Source organism: Bombina bombina, chromosome 2 (assembly GCF_027579735.1).
Source record: "Bombina bombina isolate aBomBom1 chromosome 2, aBomBom1.pri, whole genome shotgun sequence".
Classification (NCBI taxonomy): Eukaryota; Metazoa; Chordata; class Amphibia; order Anura; family Bombinatoridae; genus Bombina; species Bombina bombina.
In genome coordinates this window covers 1,226,763,050-1,226,790,293 of record NC_069500.1, presented here as the reverse complement: position 1 = coordinate 1,226,790,293, position 27,244 = coordinate 1,226,763,050, and the positions used below count along the sequence as shown (strand labels likewise).

Below are 27,244 nucleotides of genomic sequence, written 5' to 3'. Positions count from 1 at the left end.
GCATATAACACTCTGATCATGGGCACGGTTGCACCGTGTGCATCGGGCATGCTGCACCCATCCGCTTCTGGGCCATCTGTTGCCATTGGTCTACCACTCACACTGTGCCTTTCACTAGCAGCTCTCCTGAACTGCTGCACTTCATCCACAATATTCTCAGACCTCAGATCAGCACTTTGCTTTTTCACCAGTTCACTCTGGTGGGCCATCCTAATAGCCCCATCTAATGTCAAATCAGACTCTAACTGTAGCTTCAGTGAGACTTCAGCATCTGCAATTCCTATGACTATTCTGTCTCTGATTTGCTCCTCTTTAGCAACACAAACTCACAGAATTCAGCTAGTTCAAACAGGCTGCGCACAAATGACTCCACAGATTCTCCCACACGCTGGGCATGTTTGTGAAAACAAACCCTCTCATGAATCACATTTCTTTTGGGCACAAAGTGGGCACTGAGTTTGTTCATAACTATGTCAAAGTCAAATTCTTCCCCTTCTTGGAAAGCAAAGGCATTGAACACTGGCTCCACATCTTTCCCCATAGAGTATAAGAGAGAATTAACTTGTACTTCCCCACTCTCCTTGTCCAGCTTGGAAGCAATCATGAAGCGCTGAAACCACTGATGCCATGTGGGCCAAGCTGCAGGCTGAGAAAAATCAAAAGGCTCAGGTGGGGTAAACTTCGACATCGTCATCAATCAGGAAACAGAAGGGCAGGCAAGAACTTTTGACACCATGTCATGAGATGCAGGACACAGCAAAGAGGGTACAACACTATTTTATTGTAGAGCATGGGAACATACATCCGGTCACTTAGTAACTGCGACATAGACAATAACGGACCTAAGACCACGCCTCAATCCGGTGATGTCATTTCCCACTCTCATCACAGGGATGATCTTTATTAGAGAGACGACCCATAGTGTAAGCGAAAGGATAACAGAGTATAAATTGAGTATTAGGAGAGGAAACCTTAAATCTCCAGTGACAGTACATTTTATACAGGCTGGACATAGCATCAATTCAAAAGGAAGGCAAAAAAAGTCCAACTGATCCGTTAAAATACAAACTTTATTCACTTCTTTAAAATGTGGAAAACACAGTAAAGAATTGATCGGTGTAGAGGGCGCAGCACTGTATGGCTTACGCGTTTCAGAAATGCTCCGTAGTCATAGCCTGGACATAGCATCAGTTAGCTTAGGTTTCAAATCACTGAGCAAGTACCTAGTTTTGGGGAAATAGAGAGCTCTTGTCAAAGCAGAGAGAAGCTTTCTGGATTTTTCATCTTAATTCATTAACACCAATAGGGATGAATAAAGATTAGGATTTAAGTGTACTTCTGTGATGATCCTTAGTTTCCTTGCCATACAAAAATGTTTTTTTTCCTGTATAAATATTTTAGGATTGAGAATGATTCATAAAATGTATATGAATTTGTTGTGTAAGGGTTAAATCTGTATTTAGACGAATGTGGCTATAGTTTAAATAGTGGGTGTCACAGTATATGTATAGCAGAATTAATGGAATTATGCAGAAACATTGCTGTATTCTGTTTGACGCACAATAAATTGCATTGATTTTTATGTGTGCTGGTGCTATTTGGATGTTTTTTGTAACAGAGGGTTATAGTGAAGAACCATTAGCATAGCGTGCACACTGACTCAGTGTGGATTACTGCTGGACATCCTTTGATATTTGTCACATCTCTTAAAAGCCTTTGCGCTCTGTTCATAAAGTACTCCCACCTCACACACAAAAAACACTCCATGACACACACTTTCAAAACAGACACAACACACTTATGTAACACACAAAACACTGTAAGGCACACATTTTGTCACACAAAACACACACTTGCAAGTATCTATATAACAACAACAATGACAAAATGATAAATGACAGCTAAAATAGAGAAACCAGAAGATAAAACACTCTTAAATCACTATTAAAAAAATGACTATTGCTCTACATAATTAATAGAGAAGTCTGTTAGCACTTTATAATAATTTATATATTTAAAGGGACACTGAACCCAAATTTTTTCTTTCAGTATTCAAACAGAGCATGCACAATTTTAAGCAACTTTCAAATTTACTCCTATTATCAAATTTTCTTCATTCTCTTGGTATCTTTATTTGAAATGCAAGAATGCAAGTTTAAATGCCGGCCCATTTTTTGTGAACAACCTGGGTTCTTGCTGATTAGTGGATAAATTCAACCACCAATAAACAAGTGCTGTCCGGTGAACTGAACCAAAAATAGCTTAGATGCCTTCTTTTTCAAATAAAGATAGCAAGAGAATGAAGACAAATTGATAATAGGGATAAGCTAGAAAGTTGCTTAAAATTGCATGCTCTATCTGAATCATGAAAGAAAAAAATTGGATTCAGTGTCCCTTTAATACGGTGACCTTCTGAGGTACACATACACACACACAAAACACTTTCTCACTTGCAAATACCTATATAATAACAATACTGAAAAAAATAATAAATGCCAATGCATGTATAAAAACATAATTTATGCTTACCTGATAAATTCCTTTCTTCTGTAGTGTGATCAGTCCACGGGTCATCATTACTTGTGGGATATTAACTGCTCCCCTACAGGAAGTGCAAGAGGATTCACCCAGCAGAGTTGCTATATAGCTCCTCCCCTCTACGTCACCTCCAGTCATTCGACCAAGGACCAACGAGAAAGGAGAAGCCAAGGGTGTAGTGGTGACTGGAGTATAATTTAAAAAATATTTACCTGCCTTAAAAAACAGGGCGGGCCGTGGACTGATCACACTACAGAAGAAAGGAATTTATCAGGTAAGCATAAATTATGTTTTCTTCTGTTAAGTGTGATCAGTCCACGGGTCATCATTACTTGTGGGATACCAATACCAAAGCAAAAGTACACGGATGACGGGAGGGATAGGCAGGCTCTTTATACAGAAGGAACCACTGCCTGAAGAACCTTTCTCCCAAAAATAGCCTCCGAGGAAGCAAAAGTGTCAAATTTGTAAAATTTGGAAAAAGTATGAAGCGAAGACCAAGTTGCAGCCTTGCAAATCTGTTCAACAGAGGCCTCATTCTTAAAGGCCCAAGTGGAAGCCACAGCTCTAGTGGAATGAGCTGTAATTCTTTCAGGAGGCTGCTGTCCAGCAGTCTCATAAGCTAAACGAATTATGCTACGAAGCCAAAAAGAGAGAGAGGTAGCAGAAGCTTTTTGACCTCTCCTCTGACCAGAGTAAACGACAAACAGGGAAGACGTTTGTCGAAAATCTTTAGTTGCCTGTAAATAAAATTTAAGGGCACGAACTACATCCAGATTGTGCAAAAGACGTTCCTTCCTCGAAGAAGGATTTGGGCACAAGGATGGAACAACAATCACCTGATTGATATTCCTGTTAGTGACTACCTTAGGTAAGAACCCAGGTTTAGTACGCAGAACTACCTTATCCGAGTGAAAAATCAAATAAGGAGAATCACAATGTAAGGCTGATAACTCAGAGACTCTTCGAGCCGAGGAAATAGCCATTAAAAATAGAACTTTCCAAGATAACAACTTTATATCAATGGAATGAAGGGGTTCAAACGGAACACCCTGTAAAACGTTAAGAACAAGGTTTAAACTCCATGGTGGAGCCACAGCTTTAAACACAGGTTTAATCCTGGCCAAAGCCTGACAAAAAGCCTGAACGTCTGGAACTTCTGACAGACGCTTGTGTAACAGAATGGACAGAGCTGAGATCTGTCCCTTTAAGGAACTAGCGGATAACCCCTTTTCTAAACCTTCTTGTAGAAAAGACAATATCCTAGGAATCCTAACCTTACTCCAAGAGTAACCTTTGGATTCGCACCAATATAGGTATTTACGCCATATTTTATGGTAAATCTTTCTGGTAACAGGCTTCCTAGCCTGTATTAAGGTATCAATAACTGACTCAGAAAAACCACGCTTTGATAAGATCAAGCGTTCAATTTCCAAGCAGTCAGCTTCAGAGAAGTTAGATTTTGATGTTTGAAAGGACCCTGAATCAGAAGGTCCTGTTTCAGAGGTAACGACCAAGGTGGACAGAATGACATGTCCACCAGATCTGCATACCAAGTCCTGCGTGGCCATGCAGGCGCTATTAGAATCACTGATGCTTTCTCCTGTTTGATTCTGGCAATCAATCGAGGAAGCATCGGGAAAGGTGGAAACACATAAGCCATCCTGAAGGTCCATGGTGCTGTCAAGGCATCTATCAGGACCGCTCCCGGATCCCTGGATCTGGACCCGTAGCGCGGAAGCTTGGCGTTCTGTCGAGACGCCATGAGATCTATCTCTGGTTTGCCCCAACGTCGAAGTATTTGGGTAAAGACCTCTGGATGAAGTTCCCACTCCCCCGGATGAAAAGTCTGACGACTTAAGAAATCCGCCTCCCAGTTCTCCACTCCCGGGATGTGGATTGCAGACAGGTGGCAAGAGTGAGACTCTGCCCAGCGAATTATCTTCAATACTTCCATCATTGCTAGGGAGCTTCTTGTCCCTCCCTGATGGTTGATATAAGCTACAGTCGTGATGTTGTCCGACTGGAACCTGATGAACCCCCGAGTTGTTAACTGGGGCCCAGCCAGAAGAGCATTGAGGACTGCTCTCAATTCCAGAATGTTTATTGGAAGAAGACTCCCCTCCTGATTCCATAGTCCCTGAGCCTTCAGAGAATTCCAGACAGCGCCCCAACCTAGTAGGCTGGCGTCTGTTGTTACAATTGACCAGTCTGGCCTGCTGAATGGCATTCCCCTGGACAGATGTGGCCGATAAAGCCACCATAGAAGAGAATTTCTGGTCTCTTGATTCAGATTTAGAGTGTTGAATGGAATGAAGGACACGGCATGCATTTTGAAGTTTTGTTAACCTGTCCTCTGTCAGGTAAATCTTCATTTCTACAGAATCTATCAGAGTCCCCAGGAAGGGAACTCTTGTGAGTGGAAAGAGAGAACTTTTCTCTTCGTTCACTTTCCATCCATGCGACCTTAGAAATGCCAGTACTATCTCTGTATGAGATTTGGCAGTTTGAAAGCTTGAAGCTTGTATCAGTATGTCGTCTAAGTACGGAGCTACTGAAATTCCTCGCGGTCTTAGTACCGCCAGAAGAGTGCCCAGAACCTTTGTGAAGATTCTTGGAGCCGTAGCCAGTCCGAATGGAAGAGCTACAAACTGGTAATGCCTGTCTAAAAAGGCAAACCTTAGATACCGGTAATGACTTCTATGAATCGGTATGTGAAGGTAAGCATCCTTTAAATCCACTGTGGTCATGTACTGACCCTCTTGGATCATGGGCAAAATTGTTCGAATAGTTTCCATCTTGAACGATGGAACTCTTAGGAATTTGTTTAGGATCTTTAAATCCAAGATTGGCCTGAAGGTTCCCTCTTTTTTGGGAACTACAAACAGATTTGAGTAAAACCCTTGTCCTTGTTCCAACCACGGAACTGGATGGATCACTCCCATTAATAAAAGATCTTGTACGCAGCGTAGAAACGCTTCCTTCTTTGTTAGGTTTGTTGACAACCTTGACAGATGAAATCTCCCTCTTGGGGGAGAGGATTTGAAGTCCAGAAGGTATCCCTGAGATATGATCTCTAACGCCCAGGGATCCTGAACATCTCTTGCCCAAGCCTGGGCGAAGAGGGAAAGTCTGCCCCCCACTAGATCCGGTCCCGGATCGGGGGCCCTCAATTCATGCTGTCTTAGGGGCAGCAGCAGGTTTTCTGGCCTGTTTGCCCCTGTTCCAGGACTGGTTAGGTTTCCAGCCATGTCTGTAGCGAGCAACAGCTCCTTCCTGTTTTGGTGCAGAGGAAGTTGATGCTGCTCCTGCTTTGAAATTACGAAAGGAACGAAAATTGGACTGTCTAGCCTTGGCTTTGGCCTTGTCCTGAGGCAGGGCATGACCTTTACCTCCTGTAATGTCAGCAATAATCTCTTTCAAGCCGGGCCCGAATAAGGTCTGCCCTTTGAAAGGAATATTAAGCAATTTAGATTTAGACGTAACATCAGCTGACCAGGATTTCAGCCACAGAGCTCTGCGTGCCTGAATGGCGAATCCTGAATTTTTAGCCGCAAGTTTAGTTAAATGTACTACGGCATCTGAAATAAATGAATTAGCTAACTTAAGGAATTTAAGTTTGTGTGTGATGTCATCTAGTGTGGATGATTGAAGTGTCTCTTCCAGAGACTCAAACCAAAATGCTGCTGCAGCCGTGACAGGCGCAATACATGCAAGAGGTTGCAATATAAATCCTTGTTGAACAAACATTTTCTTAAGGTAACCCTCTAATTTTTTATCCATTGGATCTGAAAAAGCACAGCTATCCTCCACTGGGATAGTGGTACGCTTAGCTAAAGTAGAAACTGCTCCCTCCACCTTAGGGACCATTTGCCATAAATCCCGTGTGGCGGCGTCTATTGGAAACATTTTTCTAAATATAGGAGGGGGTGAGAAAGGCACACCGGGTCTATCCCACTCCTTAGTAACAATGTCAGTAAGTCTCTTAGGTATAGGAAAAACGTCAGTACTCGTCGGTACCGCAAAATATTTATCCAACCTACACATTTTTTCTGGGATTGCAACTGTGTTACAATCATTCAGAGCCGCTAATACCTCCCCTAGTAACACACGGAGGTTCTCAAGCTTAAATTTAAAATTTGAAATGTCTGAGTCCAGTTTATTTGGATCAGAACCGTCACCCACAGAATGAAGCTCTCCGTCTTCACGTTCTGCAAACTGTGACGCAGTATCAGACATGGCCCTTGCATTATCAGCGCACTCTGTTCTCACCCCAGAGTGATCACGTTTACCTCTTAGTTCTGGTAGTTTAGCCAAAACTTCAGTCATAACAGTAGCCATATCTTGTAATGTGATTTGTAATGGCCGCCCAGATGTACTCGGCGCTACAATATCACGCACCTCCTGAGCGGGAGATGCAGGTACTGACACGTGAGGCGAGTTAGTCGGCATAACTCTCCCCTCGTTGTTTGGTGAAATATGTTCAATTTGTACAGATTGACTGTTTTTTAAAATAGCATCAATACATTTAGTACATAAATTTCTATTGGGCTCCACTTTGGCATTAACACATATAGCACAGAGATATTCCTCTGAATCAGACATGTTTAACACACTAGCAAATAAACAGCAACTTGGAAATACTTTACAAAGTAATTTACAAATAATATGAAAACGAACTGTGCCTTTAAGAAGCACAGAAAAATATAACAGTTAAAATAATTAAGTTATAGCATCAATCTTTGTCAGAATATACAGTTTTAGCAAAGGATTGTTCCCCTCAGCAAATGATAACTAACCCAGGCAGCAGAAAAAAAATACACAAATAAACGTTTTTGTTTTTTTTTGTTTTTTTTATCACAGTCAATACAATCAGCACAGCTCTGCTGTAATGATTACTTCCCTCAAAAAAGGCTTTGGAGATCCCTGAACTCTGTAGAGATGAACCGGATCATGCAGGAAGAAAATGAATCTCTGACTGAGTTTTTTCTGATGCATAGTGAAAGCACCAAAATGGCCCCTCCCCCACACACATAACAGTGAGAGGGATCAGTGAACTGCTCTAATTTAAATCAAAACTATTGCCAAGTGGAAAAATAGTGCCCAAAACATTTTTTCACCCAGCACCTCAGAGAAAAAAACGTTTTTACATGCCAGCAAAAAAACGTTTTACCTCAATAATTAATTGTCATTTAAAACCTATTGCAAGTCCCTGCAAATTAGGTTAAGTCTATGTATACAGTATAAAAACCAGAGAAGTATAAAATATACATACATGACAGCCTGATATCAGCTACATCTACTGCATTCAAGGCTGGGTTTACATTATAACGGTATGGCAGGATTTTCTCATCAATTCCATGTCAGAAAATAATAAGCTGCTACATACCTCTTTGCAGATTAATCTGCCTGCTGTCCCCTGATCTGAAGTTTGCCTCTCCTCAGATGGCCGAGAAACAGCAATATGATCTTAACTACTCCGGCTAAAATCATAGAAAAAAATTCAGGTAGATTCTTCTTCAAATTCTACCAGAGAAGGAATAACACACTCCGGTGCTATTATAAAACAACAAACTTTTGATTGAAGATATAAAAACTAAATATATCACCATAGTCCTCTCACACATCCTATCTAGTCGTTGGGTGCAAGAGAATGACTGGAGGTGACGTAGAGGGGAGGAGCTATATAGCAACTTTGCTGGGTGAATCCTCTTGCACTTCCTGTAGGGGAGCAGTTAATATCCCACAAGTAATGATGACCCGTGGACTGATCACACTTAACAGAAGAAAGCTAATTGTGATATTAAAGAGCTATTAAAAACTACTTTTCTACTCTATTGGCTCTATTTAACAATCTGAGATAGCAGCATCAGAGCCACAAAGTTTCAGGCTTGCTCTACTTAACCTGTCCGCAACACTTCAGGTGGCGGATTGTAATCATCTTGATCCGATTGGATTGAGATGATTGACAGCCCCCTTCAGGGGGCGGCATCGCAGAATCAGTGGATGGTGCCATTTTAAATGTGAGCAGTGTACTGCTGCCCGCTTGCTGCAAGGCTGGGCAGACAAGGTTAATGACAGCAAACCTAGTCCTCTGGCCTTTTGTTAAATGGAGCCCTATATAACTAACAGAGGAACCTGTCAGAACTCTGGCCTATAATAAATAATGAATTTATTTATTTTCCACATAAGTTATAGGTTCATATTCCAAAAAGTCACAGTATGAAATAAATGATTTAATATAGACAGATTGTATCCATGTACCCTGGAAGTGACAGTGCTGGTCTTGTGGAACCTTATTATATTTAGAATGATAAATCGACAACTTTGAAAAAAATCTATTTAAGCTCTAGGTACCATAAAGACAATGCTACCTCTAAAATACATTGGTAACAACTGTGCAGCAGTGATTCTTGATACGTTTGCGCTGATTTACTTTCACTAAATATGCATCTTTTTAATTTATTTATTTTTGCTTAATTTTTAAAGCATTTTTGACCATTCTCATTGGTGTTTTGCAAATGCATGCCAAAGTATGTCTTATTAATAGTGTGTCCTTTGTTATGTCCTCCATGTGGCCTTATACATTTCAGCTTCACAAATCTAAATACTACAAATACTAAACGCCATCATATCTGCCCACAGAGATCTTATTCCCCTTATACTGATAAGTTGTAAGCAAGATAGCAGAATATCATATTTAAGCAGGGTTACAGTCTACTCCCGAATGTTTATTGTTTAAAAAACAGAATTTATGCTTACCTGATAAATTACTTTCTCCAACGGTGTGTCCGGTCCACGGCGTCATCCATAACTTGTGGGAATATTCTCTTCCCCAACAGGAAATGGCAAAGAGCACAGCAAAAGCTGTCCATATAGTCCCTCCCAGGCTCCGCCCCCCCAGTCATTCGACCGACTGTTAGGAGAAAAAAAGGAGAAACTATAGGGTGCCGTGGTGACTGTAGTGAACAGAGAAAGAAATTTTTCAAACCTGATTAAAAAACCAGGGTGGGCCGTGGACCGGACACACCGTTGGAGAAAGTAATTTATCAGGTAAGCATAAATTCTGTTTTCTCTAACATTGGTGTGTCCGGTCCACAGCGTCATCCATGACTTGTGGGAACCAATACCAAAGTTTTAGGACATGGATGAAGGGAGGGAGCAAATCAGGTTACCTAAACAGAAGGCACCACGGCTTGCAAAACCTTTCTCCCAAAAATAGCCTCCGAAGAAGCATAAGTATCAAATTTGTAAAATTTGGCAAAAGTGTGCAGAGAAGACCAAGTCGCTGCCTTACATATCTGATCAACAGAAGCCTCGTTCTTGAAGGCCCATGTGGAAGCCACAGCCCTAGTAGAGTGAGCTGTGATTCGTTCAGGAGGCTGCCGTCCGGCAGTCTCATAAGCCAATCGGATGATGCTTTTCAGCCAGAAAGAAAGAGAGGTAGCAGTAGCTTTTTGTCCTCTCCTCTTACCAGAATAAACGACAAACAAAGAAGAAGTTTGTCCGAAATCCTTTGTTGCTTCTAAATAGAACTTTAAAGCACGGACTACATCTAAATTGTGTAACAAACGTTCCTTCTTTGAAACTGGATTCGGACACAAAGAAGGAACAACTATTTCCTGGTTAATATTCTTGTTGGAAACAACTTTTGGAAGAAAACCAGGCTTGGTACGCAAAACAACCTTATCTGAATGGAACACCAGATAGGGTGGATCACACTGCAAAGCAGATAATTCAGAAACTCTTCTAGCAGAAGAAATAGCAACCAAAAACAGAACTTTCCAAGATAGTAACTTAATGTAAGGGTTCAAACGGAACCCCTTGAAGAACTGAAAGAACTAAATTTAGACTCCAGGGAGGAGTCAAGGGTCTGTAAACAGGCTTGATTCTGACCAAAGCCTGTACAAAAGCTTGTACATCTGGCACAGCTGCCAGTCGTTTGTGTAACAAGACAGATAAAGCAGAAATCTGTCCTTTTAGAGAACTCGCTGACAATCCCTTATCCAAACCTTCTTGGAGAAAGGAGAGGATTTTAGGAATTTTAATCTTACTCCAGGAGAATCCCTTGGATTCACACCAACAGATATATCTTTTCCATATTTTATGGTAAATCTTTCTAGTCATAGGTTTTCTGGCTTGGACCAGAGTATCTATCACTGAATCTGAAAACCCACGCTTGGATAAAATCAAACGTTCAATTTCCAAGCAGTCAGCTGCAGAGAAACTAGGTTTGGATGTTCGAATGGACCTTGTACTAGAAGATCCGGTCTCAAAGGTAGCTTCCATGGTGGAGCCGATGACATATTTACCAGGTCTGCATACCAAGTCCTGCGCGGCCACGCAGGAGCTATCAGAATCACCGAGGCCTTCTCCTGTTTGATCCTGGCTACAAGCCTGGGAAGGAGAGGGAACGGTGGAAACGCATAAGCTAGGTTGAACGACCAAGGCGCCACTAATGCATCCACTAGGGTCGCCTTGGGATCCCTGGATCTGGACCCGTAGCAAGGAACCTTGAAGTTCTGACGAGACGCCATCAGATCCATGTCTGGAATGCCCCATAATTGAGTCAACTGGGCAAAAACCTTCGGGTGGAGTTCCCACTCCCCCGGATGGAAAGTCTGACGACTCAGATAATCCGCCTCCCAGTTGTCTACTCCTGGGATGTGGATTGCAGATAGGTGGCAGGAGTGATCCTCCGCCCATTTGATGATTTTGGAAACCTCTCTCATCGCCAAGGAACTCCTTGTTCCCCCCTGATGGTTGATGTAAGCTACAGTCGTCATGTTGTCTGACTGGAATCTTATGAATCCGGCCTTCGCTAGTTGAGGCCAAGCCTGGAGAGCATTGAATATCGCTCTCAGTTCCAGGATGTTGATCGGGAGAAGAGACTCTTCCCGAGACCATAAACCCTGAGCTTTCAGGGAATCCCAGACCGCGCCCCAGCCTAATAGACTGGCGTCGGTCGTGACAATGACCCACTCTGGTCTGCGGAAACTCATTCCCTGAGATAGGTGATCCTGGGACAACCACCAACGGAGTGAGTCTCTGGTCATCTGGTCTACTTGAATCTTTGGAGACAAGTCTGTATAGTCCCCATTCCACTGCTTGAGCATGCACAGTTGTAATGGTCTTTGAGCAAAAGGAACTATGTCCATTGCTGCAACCATCAACCCTACTACTTCCATGCACTGAGCTATGGAAGGCTGCAGAATAGAGTGAAGAACTTGACAAGTGTTTAGAAGCTTTGATTTTCTGACCTCTGTCAGGAAGATCTTCATTTCTAAAGAATCTATTATTGTTCCCAAAAAGGGAACTCTTGTCGACGGAGACAGGGAACTCTTTTCTACGTTCACCTTCCACCCGTGAGATCTGAGAAAGGCTAGAACAATGTCTGTATGAGCCTTTGCTTTTGCAAAAGACGACACTTGGATTAGAATGTCGTCCAGATAAGGTGCCACTGCAATACCCCTTGGTCTTAGAACCGCTAGAAGGGACCCGAGCACCTTTGTGAAAATTCTTGGAGCAGTGGCTAGCCCGAATGGGAGAGCCACGAACTGATAATGTTTGTCCAGAAAGGCGAACCTTAGGAACTGATGATGATCTTTGTGGATAGGTATATGTAGATACGCATCCTTTAAATCCACGGTAGTCATAAATTGACCCTCCTGGATTGTAGGTAAAATTGTTCGAATGGTTTCCATTTTGAACGATGGAAATCTGAGAAATTTGTTTAGAATTTTTAAATCCAGAATTGGTCTGAAAGTTCCCTCTTTTTTGGGAACTACAAACAGATTTGAGTAAAACCCCTGACCTTGTTCCACTGTTGGAACTGGGTGTATCACTCCCATCTTTAACAGGTCTTCTACACAATGTAAGAATGCCTGTCTCTTTATTTGGTTTGAAGATAAGTGAGACATGTGGAACCTTCCCCTTGGGGGTAGTTCCTTGAATTCTAGAAGATAACCCTGAGAGACTATTTCTAGTGCCCAGGGATCATGAACATCTCTTGCCCAAGCCTGAGCAAAGAGAGAGAGTCTGCCCCCTACTAGATCCGGTCCCGGATCGGGGGCTACCCCTTCATGCTGTCTTGGTAGCAGCAGCAGGCTTCTTGGCCTGTTTACCCTTGTTCCAGCCTTGCATTGGTTTCCAAGCTGGTTTAGTCTGGGAAGCGTTACCCTCTTGTCTAGAGGCTGCAGAGATGGAAGCCGGTCCTTTCCTGAAATTGCGAAAGGAACGAAAATTGGACTTATTCTTAGCCTTGAAAGGTCTATCTTGTGGGAGGGCATGGCCCTTTCCCCCAGTGATGTCTGAAATAATTTCTTTCAATTCTGGCCCAAAAAGGGCCTTACCTTTGAAAGGGATATTAAGCAAATTGGTCTTGGAAGATACATCTGCAGACCAAGACTTTAGCCAGAGCGCTCTGCGCGCCACAATTGCAAACCCTGAATTTTTCGCCGCTAACCTCGCTAACTGCAAAGCGGCGTCTAAAATAAAGGAATTAGCTAACTTAAGTGCGTGAATTCTGTCCATGACTTCCTCATATGGAGTCTCCCTACTGAGCGACTTTTCCAGTTCCTCGAACCAGAACCACGCCGCTGTAGTGACAGGAATAATGCACGAAATAGGTTGAAGGAGGTAACCTTGCTGTACAAAAATCTTTTTAAGCAAACCCTCCAATTTTTTATCCATAGGATCTTTGAAAGCACAATTGTCATCAATGGGAATGGTCGTGCGCTTGGCTAGTGTAGAAACCGCCCCCTCGACCTTAGGGACTGTTTGCCATAAGTCCTTCCTGGGGTCGACCATAGGGAACAATTTTTTAAATATAGGAGGAGGGACAAAAGGTATGCCTGGCTTCTCCCACTCCTTATTCACTATGTCCGCCACCCGTTTAGGTATCGGAAAGGCATCAGGGTGCACCGGGACCTCTAGGAACTTGTCCATCTTGCACAATTTTTCTGGGATGACCAGATTGTCACAATCATCCAGAGTAGATAGCACCTCCTTAAGTAATGCGCGGAGATGCTCTAATTTAAATTTAAATGTCACAACATCAGGTTCTGCCTGCTGAGAAATTCTTCCTGTATCAGAAATTTCTCCATCTGACAAACCCTCCCTCACTGCCACTTCAGACTGGTGTGAGGGTATGACAGAAAAATTATCATCAGCACCCTCCTGCTCTACAGTGTTTAAAACAGAGCAATCGCGCTTTCACTGAAATGCTGGCATTTGGGATAAAATATTAGCTATGGAGTTATCCATTACTGCCGTTAATTGTTGCATAGTAACAAGCATTGGCGCGCTAGAAGTACTAGGGGTCGCCTGCGCGGGCATAACTGGTATAGACACAGAAGGAGATGATGTAGAACTATCTCTACTTCCTTCATCTGAGGAATCATCCTGGGCAACCTTACTATTTGTGACAGTACTGTCCTTACTATGTTTGGACGCTATGGCACAATTATCACATATATTTGAAGGGGGAACCACACTGGCTTCCATACATACAGAACATGATCTATCTGAAGGTACAGACATGTTAAACAGGCTTAAACTGGTTAATAAAGCACAAAAAACGTTTTTAAACAAAACCGTTACTGTCTCTTTAAATGTTAAACAGGGCACACTTTATTACTGAATATGTGAAAAACTATGAACTAAGGAAACCACAGTGTCTTAATGCATTCAAAGTATTGCACCCCAATTTTCAAGCTGTTAACTCTTAAAATGTGGAAACCGGAGCCTTTTGCAATTTTAACCCCACTACAGTCCCAGCCACAGCCTTTGTTGCGACTTCACCAATCCCAGGGGGGTATACGATACCAATTCAAGCCTTCTAGGAACGTTTCCGTGGATACCAGACCCTCACACATGCAGCTGCATGCACTGTACTCAAAAGTAACTGCGCAATAATGGCGCGAAAAACATAATTTATGCTTACCTGATAAATGTATTTCTCTTGTAGTGTGTTCAGTCCACGGGTCATCCATTACTTATGGGATATATTCCCTTCCCAACAGGAAGTTGCAAGAGGATCACCCAAGCAGAGCTGCTATATAGCTCCTCCCCTCACATGTCATATCCAGTCATTCGACCGAAACAAGACGAGAAAGGAGAAACTATAGGGTGCAGTGGTGACTGGAGTTATAATTTAAAATTTAGAACCTGCCTCAAAAAAGACAGGGCGGGCCGTGGACTGAACACACTACAAGAGAAATAAATTTATCAGGTAAGCATAAATTATGTTTTCTCTTGTTAAGTGTGTTCAGTCCATGGGTCATCCATTACTTATGGGATACCAATACCAAAGCTAAAGTACACGGATGATGGGAGGGACAAGGCAGGAACATTAAACAGAAGGAACCACTGCCTGTAGAACCTTTCTCCCAAAAACAGCCTCCGAAGAAGCGAAAGTGTCAAATTTGTAAAATTTGGAAAAAGTATGAAGTGAAGACCAAGTTGCAGCCTTGCAAATCTGTTCAACAGAGGCCTCATTCTTAAAGGCCCAGGTGGAAGCCACAGCTCTAGTGGAATGAGCTGTAATTCTTTCAGGAGGCTGCTGTCCAGCAGTCTCATAGGCTAAACGTATTATGCTACGAAGCCAAAAAGAGAGAGAGGTAGCCGAAGCCTTTTGAACTCTCCTCTGTCCAGAGTACACGACAAACAGAGAAGAAGTTTGCCGAAAATCTTTAGTTGCCTGTAAGTAGAACTTCAGGGCACGGACCACGTCTAGATTATGCAAAAGATGCTCCTTCTTTGAAGAAGGATTAGGACATAATGATGGAACAACAATCTCTTGATTGATATTCCTGTTAGAAACAACCTTAGGTAAAAACCCAGGTTTAGTACGCAGGACTACCTTGTCTGAATGAAAGATCAGATAAGGAGAATCACAATGTAAGGCAGATAACTCAGAGACTCTTCGAGCCGAGGAAATAGCCATCAAAAACAGAACTTTCCAAGATAAAAGCTTAATATCAATGGAATGAAGGGGTTCAAACGGAACACCCTGAAGAACTTTAAGAACCAAGTTTAAGCTCCACGGAGGAGCAACAGCTTTAAACACAGGCTTAATCCTAGCCAAAGCCTGACAAAAAGCCTGGACGTCTGGATTCTCTGCCAGACGCTTGTGTAAAAGAATAGACAGAGCAGAAATCTGTCCCTTTAGCGAACTAGCGGATAAACCCTTTTCTAAACCCTCTTGTAGAAAAGACAATATCCTAGGAATCCTAACCTTACTCCATGAGTAACTCTTGGATTCACACCAATATAAATATTTACGCCATATCTTATGGTAAATTTTTCTGGTCACAGGTTTCCGAGCCTGTATAAATGTATCAATAACCGACTCAGAGAAACCACGCTTCGATAGAATCAAGCGTTCAATCTCCATGCAGTCAGCCTCAGAGAAATTAGGTTTGGATGATTGAAAGAACCCTGAATTAGAAGGTCCTGCCTCAGAGGCAGAGACCATGGTGAACAGGACGACATGTCCACTAGGTCTGCATACCAGGTCCTGCGTGGCCACGCAGGCGCTATCAGAATCACCGATGCTCTCTCCTGTTTGATCTTGGCAATCAGTCGAGGCAGTAACGGAAAAGGTGGAAACACATAAGCCATGTTGAAAACCCAAGGGGCTGCTAGTGCATCTATCAGCACCGCTCCCGGGTCCCTGGACCTGGATCCGTAGCACGGAAGCTTGGCGTTCTGGCGAGATGCCATGAGATCCAGTTCCGGTTTGCCCCAACGAAGAATCAGTTGAGCAAATATCTCCGGATGAAGTTCCCACTCCCCCGGATGAAAAGTCTGGCGACTTAGAAAGTCCGCCTCCCAGTTCTCCACGCCTGGGATGTAGATCGCTGACAGGTGGCAAGAGTGAGACTCTGCCCAGCGAATTATCTTTGAGACTTCTAACATCGCTAGGGAACTCCTGGTTCCTCCTTGATGATTGATGTAAGCTACAGTCGTGATGTTGTCCAACTGAAACCTGATGAACCTCAGTGTTGCTAACTGAGGCCAAGCTAGGAGAGCATTGAATATTGCTCTTAATTCCAGAATGTTTATTGGAAGGAGTTTCTCCTCCTGAGTCCACGATCCCTGAGCCTTTAGGGAGTTCCAGACTGCGCCCCAGCCTAGTAGGCTGGCATCTGTTGTTACAATCATCCAATCTGGTCTGCGAAAGGTCATTCCTTTGGACAGATGAACCCAAGACAACCACCAGAGAAGAGAATCCCTAGTCCAGATACAGTAAAGGGGACAGATCTGAGTAATCCCCATTCCACTGACTTAGCATGCATAATTGCAGCGGTCTGAGATGCAGGCGCGCAAATGGCACTATGTCCATTGCCGCGACCATTAAGCCGATTACTTCCATGCACTGAGCTACTGATGGGCTTGGAATGGAATGAAGGACACGGCAAGCATTTAGAATTTTTGATAACCTGGACTCCGTCAGGTAAATCTTCATCTCTACAGAATCTATAAGAGTCCCTAGGAAAGGGACCCTTGTGAGTGGAAACAGAGAACTCTTTTCCATGTTCACCTTCCACCCATGCGACCTCAGAAATGCTAGAACTATCTCTGTATGAGACTTTGCATTTTGAAAACTTGACGCTTGTATCAGAATGTCGTCTAGGTACGGAGCCACCGCTATGCCTCGCGGTCTTAGTACCGCCAGAAGCGAACCCAGAACCTTTGAAAAAATTCTCTGAGCCGTAGCTAACCCGAAGGGAAGAGCTACAAACTGGTAATGCCTGTCTAGAAAGGCAAACCTTAGGTACCGATAATGATCTTTGTGAATCGGTATGTGAAGGTAGGCATCCTTTAAGTCCACTGTGGTCATATACTGACCCTCTTGGATCATGGGTAGAATGGTCCAAATGATTTCCATCTTGAACGATGGAACCCTTAGGAATTTGTTTAAGATTTTTAAGTCTAAGATTGGTCTGAAGGTTCGCTCTTTTTTGGGAACCACAAACAGATTTGAGTAAAACCCTTGCCCTTGTTCCGTTCGCGGAACTGGGTGGATCACTCCCATCACTAAGAGGTCTTGTACACATTGTAGAAATGCCTCTTTCTTTATTAGGTCTGTTGATAACCTTGACAGATGAAACCTCCCTTGTGGAGGAGAAGTTTTGAAATCCAGAAGGTATCCCTGAGATATAATCTCCAACGTCCAGGGATCCTGTACATCTCTTGCCCAAGCCTGGGCGAAGAGAGAAAGTCTGCCCCCCACTAGATCCGTCACCGGAAAGGGGGCCCTGTCTTCATGCTGTCTTAGGGGCGGAAGTAGGCTTTCTGGCCTGCTTGCCCTTGATCCATGACTGGTTGCCTTCCAACCTTGTCTGTAACGAGCAGTAGTTCCTTCCTGTTTTGGAGCAGAGGAAGTTGATGCTGCTCCTGCCTTGAAATTACGAAAGGCACGAAAATTAGACTGTTTGGCCTTTGATTTGGCCCTGTCCTGAGGAAGGGTGTGGCCCTTACCTCCAGTAATGTCAGCAATAATTTCCTTCAAGCCGGGCCCAAATAAGGTCTGCCCTTTGAAAGGAATATTCAGTAGTTTAGATTTAGAAGTTACATCTGCTGACCAGGATTTAAGCCATAGCGCTCTGCGCGCCTGTATGGCGAATCCGGAATTCTTAGCCGTAAGTTTGGTTAAATGTATTACGGCATCCGAAACAAACGCATTAGCTAGCTTAAGCGTTCTAAGCTTGCTCAAAGTCTCATCCAATGGTGCTGTGCGAATCGCCTCTTCCAGAGACTCAAACCAGAATGCCGCTGCAGCAGTGACAGGCGCAATGCATGCAAGAGGCTGTAATATAAAACCTTGTTGAACAAACATTTTCTTAAGGTAACCCTCTAATTTTTTATCCATTGGATCTGAGAAAGCACAACTATCCTCCACCGGGATAGTGGTACTTTTGGCTAAAGTAGAAACTGCTCCCTCCACCTTAGGGACCGTCTGCCATAAGTCTCGTGTGGCGCCGTTTATAAGGAACATTTTTCTAAAAATCGGAGGAGGGGAAAAGGGCACACCAGGTCTATCCCACTCCTTGCTAATAATCTCTGTAAGCCTTTTCGGTATAGGAAAAACGTCAGTACACACCGGTACCGCATAGTATTTATCCTGCCTACATAATTTCTCTGGGATTGCCACCGTGTCACAATCATTCAGAGCCGCTAACACCTCCCCTAGCAACACGCGGAGGTTCTCAAGCTTAAATTTAAAATTTCTGAATCCGGTCTCCCCGAATCAGAACCGTCACCCACAGAATGAAGCTCTCCGTCCTCATGTTCTGCAAATTGTGACGCAGTATCAGACATGGCTCTCGTGTCATCGGCGCGCTCTGTCCTTAACCCAGAGCTATCGCGCTTGCCTCTTAACTCGGGCAGATTGGATAATACTTCTTTCATAACATTAGCCATATCATGTAAAGTGATTTGTAAGGGCCTTGATGTACTTGGCGCCACAATCTCACGCACCTCCTGAGCGGGAAGCGAAGGTACTGACACGTGAGGAGAGTTAGACGGCATAACTTCCCCCTCGTTGTCTGGTGATAATTTCTTTATCGGTAAAGATTGACTTTTATTTAAAGTAATATCAATACAATTGGTACACATATTTCTATTGGGCTCCACATCGACTTTTAAACATAATGAACAAGCAGATTCCTCTGTATCAGACATGTTTAAACAAACTAGCAATGAAGCTAGCAAGCTTGGAAATTACTTTCAATAAGTTTACAAGCAATATAAAAAACGCTGCAGCGCTTTTCAAAAACACAGTTGAATAACAATGAACTAATTCAGTTATAGCCAACAATTTTTAACAGTAAATGTATTAATTAGCAGAGGATTGCACCCATTAGCAAAAGGATGATTAACCCCTCAATACCCAAAAACGGATAATCAAATTAAGATTTAACGCTTTTATCACAGTCAAACACACTGTCACAGGTCTGCTGTGACTGATTACCTCCCTCAAAAACGAATTTTGAAGACCCCTGAGCTCTCTAGAGACGTCCTGGATCAAGGAGGAAGACTGTGCTAGAATTTTAACTGCGCAACAAGGCGCTAAAAAAAGGCCCCTCCCACTCATATTACAACAGTGGGAGACCTGATATAACGGTTTCTATGCAGAAAAATACGTTAGCCATGTGGAAAAAAAAAAATCATGCCCAAAAAGATTTATCACCAAAGTACCTCACAAAACGAATAACATGCCAGTAAACGTTTTAAAAACAAACTTTTTCAATGTCATGCAAAGTTATCACTAAGCCTGCTACCAGTCGCTTCTACTGCAGATAAGGCTTAAGCATTATTTCAGTATTAACAGTATTTTCTCAGTCAAATTCTAGTCCCTAGAAAATAACTCAACTGCGCATACATTTATCAGCCTGATACCAGTCGCTACTACTGCATTTAAGGCTGTACTTACATCATATGGGTAACAGCAGTGTTTTCTTAGTCAACTCCATTCCCAGAAAATATTGTACTGCACATACCTCATTTGCGGGGGACCCCGCATGCTATTCCCATTTTCTGAAGTCACCCCACTCCTCAGAATGTCGAGAACTGCCAGTGGATCTTAGTTACGTCTGCTAAGATCATAGAAAATGCAGGCAGATTCTTCTTCCAAATACTGCCTGAGATAGAAAAACAGCACACTCCGGTGCCATTTTAAAATAACAAACTTTTGATTGAAGAATAATTAAGTAAAAACTCCAGCTCCTCTCGCGACCTCCTTCTTTGTTGAGGGTTGCAAGAGAATGACTGGATATGACATGTGAGGGGAGGAGCAATAAAAGTGTGAAAATTACTTCAAACTTTCAAAAATAACTTAAATAAACAATCGATTTAGCCCTTAAGAGTGTCCACCAGTTAATAGCCCATAATAAGCCCTTTATTCTTTCTAAGTCTTAGAAAATGGCTTACCGATCCCCATGAGGGAAAAATGACAGCCTTCAAGCATTACACAGTCTTGTTAGAAAAATGTCATACCTTGAGCAGAAAAGTCTGCAAACTGTTCCCCCCAACTGAAGATCTCTCAGCTCAACAGTCCTGCGTGGGAACAGCAATTGATTTTAGTCACTGCTGCTAAAATCATACTCCTCTTTTAAACAGAACTCTTCATCTCTTTCTGTTTCAGAGTAAATAGTACATACCAGCACTATTTTAAAATAACAAACTCTTGATAGAAGAATAAAAAACTACAACTAAACACCACATACTCTTCACCATCTCCGTGGAGATGCTACTTGTTCAGAGCGGCAAAGAGAATGACTGGGGGGGCGGAGCCTGGGAGGGACTATTTGGTCAGCTTTTGCTGTGGTCTTTACCATTTCCTGTTGGGGAAGAGAATATTCCCACAAGTTATGGATGACGCCGTGGACTGGACACACCAATGTTGGAGAAAGTTAGATAATCCCTTTATTACCCATTGCCCAATTTTGCATAACCAACACTGTTATATTAATATACTTTTTACCTCTGTGATTACCTTGTATCTAAGCCTCTGCAGACTGCCCCCTTTTCCATCTTAATGGGAGGAGAGTCCACTGCTTCATTCATTACTTTTGGGAATTAAGAACCTAGCCACCAGGAGGAGGAAAAGACACCCCAGCCAAAGGCTTAAATACCTCCCCCACTCCCCTCATACCCCAGTCATTCTATGCCTTTCGTCACAGGAGGTTGGCAGAGAAGTGTCGGAAGATTCAGAGTAGTCTCTTATGGAGGATAGTACTCTTCGAAATGGGACTGCACCTGCCCGTTTCTCTGGTGGGTGGACCTAAATTTATTATTAATCTTCTGGCACCATTTATACCCTGATATTTCTCCTACTGTTGCTTGTCCCTTGGCAGAATGACTGGGGGATGAGGGGAGTGGGGGAGGTATTTAACCATTTGGCTAGGGTGTCTTTGCCTCCTTCTGGTGGCCAGGTTCTTAATTCCCACAAGTAATGAATGAAGCAGTGGACTCTCCTCCTACAGATGGAAATTAAATTATTATGTAAGCATAATTTAAGTTATTTCAGTTCTTTTGACAGACTTGCATTTTAGCCAATCAGTGCCCTCTCATAAGTAACTCCACGGGTGTGAGCACGTTATCTATATGACACACATGAACTAACACCCTCTAGCTGTGGAAACTGTCAAATGCTTTGAGATAAGGGAAGCCTTTTCAAGGGCTTAGAAATTAGCATATGAACCTACCTAGGTTTAGCTTTTAAATAGGAATACCAATACAACAAAGCAAATTTGATGATAAACGTGAAATGGAAAGTTGTTTAAAATTTTATGCTCCATCTAAATCATGATAGTTTAATTTTGACTAGACTGTCCCTTTAATGTTGAGAAGCTCCAACACTGACACCCTCCCTCTGCAGCCACTCAGTCACAGACTGAAGTGCAGGTGCAACAAAAACAAAAAGTATTTCCTCCAGTACTAATTATTCTTGGCCTGTGCACATCTCTTAAAAGCCTGTGCGTTTTATTAACCCCTCAACAACCAGCGCCGTACCCTGTACGACACTGGTCGTTATGCTCTTTAGGACCAGCGACGTACCCTGTACGTCGCTACAGTCCTGGGCTTCTCTCTGTCGCAATCTTGCTCAAAATAGCGAGATTGCGCTATTTCTGCATGCCCCACGAGTGGGGCACTGCAGAAATAGATTTGCAGAATTATCACTTTGTGGCCCTCTCTGCATCGGATCGGACAGCTGTGGTGCCGATCGTTGGTGGGTGAGAGGCTAAGGAGAGACACGGGTGGATGGCCCATCGATTTAGGGGGCGCGAGTGGGTGGAACCGCAAAGCCAAGCTACAGGGATAAAAAAAATAAAAAATAAGTGCGTCATTAAGGGGGAAGGAGGGAGGAGGGACAATGAGGGTTTTCCTATGTGGGATCAGTTGACGGCAAGGAATCTGGGAGGGGCGTAAGGTATTGAGGGAGGCAGCTACACTATAGAAAAAAATAACATTAAGATGGGGTGACAATTGTGGGGGGGGGGGTGGAAGAGAGCTGTTTGAGAGGGGTCAGGGAGGGTTTAGGGGGTGGGAGGCTGATCTCTACACTAAAGCTAAAATTCACCCTACAAGCTACCTAATTAACCCCTTCACTGCTGGGCATAATACAAGTGTGGTGCACAGCAGCATTTAGCGGCCTTCTAATTACCAAAAAGCAATGCCAAAGCCATATATGTTTGCTATTTCTGAACAAAGGAGATGACAGAGAAGAATTTACAACAATTTGTGCCATGATTGCACAAGCGGTTTGTAAATAATTTCAGTGAGAAACCTAAAATTGTAAAAAAAAAAAAAAAAAGTGGACGATTTTTTTTATTTGATCGCATTTGGCGGTGAAATGGTGGCATGATATACACCAAAATGGGCCTAAATTAATACTTTGGGTTGTCTACTAAAAAAATATATATATATAGTTTTGATAGGTAAATATAAAAAGGGCTTTTTTCTGTTTAAATGTAGCGAGGACACAAACGCTCTGGTCTTTTGGGGAAGTTTTTGTCTGAAATGCCCGGTCCCTAAGGGGTTAAAAAAAAAAAAAAGGTATGCATGAGCACACCTAAGAGGGAATGGTCCTCATAACATGTACATGCTCCCAAACCTATTTCAGTATGCTCTTAATGGAAAGGAGATTATTTTAATAAAGGATAACAAAGTAGGAAGGAAGCAAACAGATTTTTATCAATTGTATATTTACATTTTGACTTCCATGTGCCTTTAATTGATATAATCTATAAACAACTTTTAAAAAAAAGTTTGCTTCCACACTTATTTTGCTACTTTCTGGTTAAATCTGAATAATGTTGCTTTGCTTTATTGCCAAAGGTTCTCTGTCATCTTATACGAACAGGCTTAACTTACAGCAGCCGAACAGAAAGCACATGAAAATAAATGATAACATAGATGTAAGTTAAACTGAACCTATTTTTTTTTCTTTAATGATTCAGATATAGCACGCAATTTTAAGCGACTTTCTAATTTACTTGTATTATCAATTTTTCATCATTCAAAAATGGGCCGGCTTCCCGCATACGAATCTAATAACCCTTACATTGTTGTATTATGACGGTTACAACTACCTAACACTTGGTTTCTGCTTTATATGATCCATACTGAGAATACTTATTCCTGAGAGTTCTGTCTTCTGATAAGTACTAGTCTCCAGGTCCCATAAGTGGATCTATTTCACATTGTTGACGCTTGTATGATCTGTTATTAAATTTTAAAAAGGGGCATCATTAGGGTCAATACCGCACTCCTACTATTGTTCAGTGTATTTATGCTTGAATGAAGGAACTGCTGTCACGTAATATTGTTTGAGATATTGCCCTATCTGCTGTGTTTGTACTTTGATATATTTCATTGCCTCAATAAAAATACTTATTAAAAAAAAAAAAAATGGGCCGGCTTGTAAGCTTACATTCCAACTTTTTCAAATAAAGATACCAAGAGAAAGAAGAATAATTGATAATAGGAGTAAATTAGTTGCTTAAATGTACATGCTCTGTCTGAATCATTTTATTAAAAGTACCTTATTGTAAAGAAAAAAGGTGTTTCAGTTTCCACTAATTTATATAATTGAACATCAAAATTAGGTGATTACTAATTAACTGCTAGCACTCAAATACATACATTAGAGTCAATCACTGTTGCTTTGCGCTGCTGCTCCATATTTGATTGTTCTCTTCAAACCGTGCTTTGCTCTGGATGCACTGTTTTATGGAGAAAAAAAAACGTACACAACACAGCCAGAGCAAAGCTCTGTTTGAAGAGAACAGTCTAATTTGCTACAAAGTGAAAGTGCTTACAGTTCCTGCATGTGTCATTCTTTCTGCAGACATGATGCATTTTCTGCGATGACATCTCAGATCACAGCATGTTCTGGCTTGGGGCATGCAACATCACTTATTGCTTAGTTATAGCTCTCTCCAATGTGAGGATTGTCCCCTGTGGGATTGGATTAGTTAATCCATACATACTTCACTTTATTTGTCCTTTTCCTCCCTTGCATATCTTCCTGTGATCCTCTGCAATCAAGCACCTGAGGCAGATTTTCTGCCTATTTGGAATTTCCTTTAACGTATCCTTGCTTATTTGCACTTTTGTTGTTTTGTATTTATACAATTGTTTTCTCTTATTCAAACCAAAAAATAAGAAGAAAATAAAAGGACCCGATATCCAGGCTAAATTAAATGGCCAGTGCTCAAAATAACAACAACACAACATGACAATTGCTCGAGTGATTTATGAAACAACACTGTTCCATTTACAAGCTGGACTGTGTGCTGTAAAAATGCCTTCTATTTGTTTTCATTCATGCTTCTTAGTCATTAGTCATAAGCTCTGTTTGTGAAGGTCTAATAAGATCTCATTGACGTCAGCTAATGGATAGATTTTGATAGCTTCAGCGGATCAGTGTCCATTTCAGCAGCTTTTGCCTGTTTGCTTGAGAGTATCTGATGAGCCTGCCCATTCACTGGTACCATAGCTGATATAGCAAAACGTTTAAAGGAAAGAAAAAATGCTGAATATATTGAAAGATACATGGCATGGTAAAGCTACAAACGCAGATTTTATCTTCAGTGGAATATGCATAATCAGTGGCACAAAGCAGGATAAGGAGAGCACTGATGGTAAAAACATAATTTATGCTTACATGATAAATTTATTTCTCTTGTAGTGTATCCAGTCCACGGATCATCCATTACTTATGGGATATTCTCCTTCCCAACAGGAAGTTGCAAGAGGATCACCCACAGCAGAGCTGCTATATAGCTCCTCCCCTAACAGTCATATCCAGTCATTCGACCGAAAACAGAGAAAGGAGAAACCATAGGGTGCAGTGGTGACTGTAGTTTAATTAAAATTTAGACCTGCCTTAAAAGGACAGGGCGGGCCGTGGACTGGATACACTACAAGAGAAAATAAATTTATCAGGTAAGCATAAATTATGTTTTCTCTTGTTAAGTGTATCCAGTCCACGGATCATCCATTACTTATGGGATACCAATACCAAAGCTAAAGTGCACGGATGATGGGAGGGACAAGGCAGGATTAAGCGGAAGGAACCACTGCCTGAAGAACCTTTCTCCCAAAAACAGCCTCCGAAGAAGCAAAAGTATCAAATTTGTAAAATTTGGAAAAAGTGTGAAGCGAAGACCAAGTCGCGGCCTTGCAAATCTGTTCAACAGAGGCCTCATTTTTAAAGGCCCAGGTGGAAGCCACAGCTCTAGTGGAATGAGCTGTAATCCTTTCAGGGGGCTGCTGTCCAGCAGTCTCATAGGCTAGGCGTATTATGCTCCGAAGCCAAAAGGAAAGAGAGGTTGCCGAAGCTTTTTGACCTCTCCTCTGTCCAGAGTAAACGACAAACAGGGTAGATGTTTGACGAAAATCTTTAGTAGCTTGTAAGTAAAACTTCAAGGCACGGACTACGTCCAGATTATGTAAAAGACGTTCCTTCTTTGAAGAAGGATAAGGACACAATGATGGAACAACAATCTCTTGATTGATATTCTTGTTAGAAACCACCTTAGGTAAAAACCCAGGTTTGGTACGCAGGACTACCTTATCTGCATGAAAAATCAGATAAGGATAATCACATTGTAAGGCAGATAGCTCAGACTGTCCGAGCCGAGGAAATAGCCATCAAAAACAGAACTTTTCAAGATAAAAGTTTAATATCAATGGAATGAAGGGGTTCAAACGGAACTCCTTGAAGAACTTTAAGAATCAAGTTTAAGCTCCACGGGGGAGCAACAGGTTTAAACACAGGCTTAATTCTAACCAAAGCCTGGCAAAATGCCTGGACGTCTGGAACCTCTGCCAGACGCTTGTGCAAAAGAATAGACAGAGCAGAAATCTGTCCCTTTAAGGAACTAGCTGATAATCCTTTGTCCAAGCCCTCTTGGAGAAAAGACAATATTCTAGGAATCCTAACATTACTCCATGAGTAATTCTTGGATTCACATCAATAAAGATATTTACTCCATATCTTGTGGTAGATTTTCCTGGTAACAGGCTTTCGTGCCTGTATTAAAGTATCAATGACTGACTCGGAGTAAGGAATCAAGCGTTCAATCTCCATGCAGTCAGTCTCAGAGAAATTAGATTTGGATGATTGAAATGACCTTGTATCAGAGTCCATGGTGGAAAGGATGACATGTCCACTAGGTCTGCATACCAAGTCCTGCATGGCCACGCAGGTGCTATCAGAATCACCGATGCTCTCTCCTGTTTGATTTTGGCAATCAGTCGAGGGAGCAGAGGAAACGGTGGAAACACATAAGCCAGGTTGAAGAACCAACTATCAGCGTCGCTTCTGGGTCCCTGGACCTGGATCCGTAACAAGGAAGCTTGGCGTTCTGGCGAGACGCCATGAGATCCAACTCTGGTTTGCCCCAACGATGAATCAACTGAGCAAACACCTCCGGATGGAGTTCCCACTCCCCCGGATGGAAAGTCTGACGACTTAGAAAATCCGCCTCCCAGTTCTCCACGCCTGGGATATGGATTGCTGACAGGTGGCAAGAGTGGTACTCTGCCCAGCGAATTATTTTTGAGACTTCTAACATCGCTAGGGAACTCCTGGTTCCCCCTTGATGGTTGATGTAAGCCACAGTCGTGATGTTGTCCGACTGAAATCTGATGAACCTCAGTGTTGCTAACTGAGGCCAAGCCAGAAGAG

The 27,244-nt window shown here is 42.4% G+C and overlaps 1 protein-coding gene across 1 annotated transcript in view; it reads right to left on the bottom strand.

Moving 5' to 3' along the window:
* The window catches only part of FRYL (FRY like transcription coactivator), a 916,813-nt gene that overhangs the window by 759,719 nt on the left and 129,850 nt on the right, over window positions 1-27,244 (bottom strand). The window lies entirely within an intron of this gene.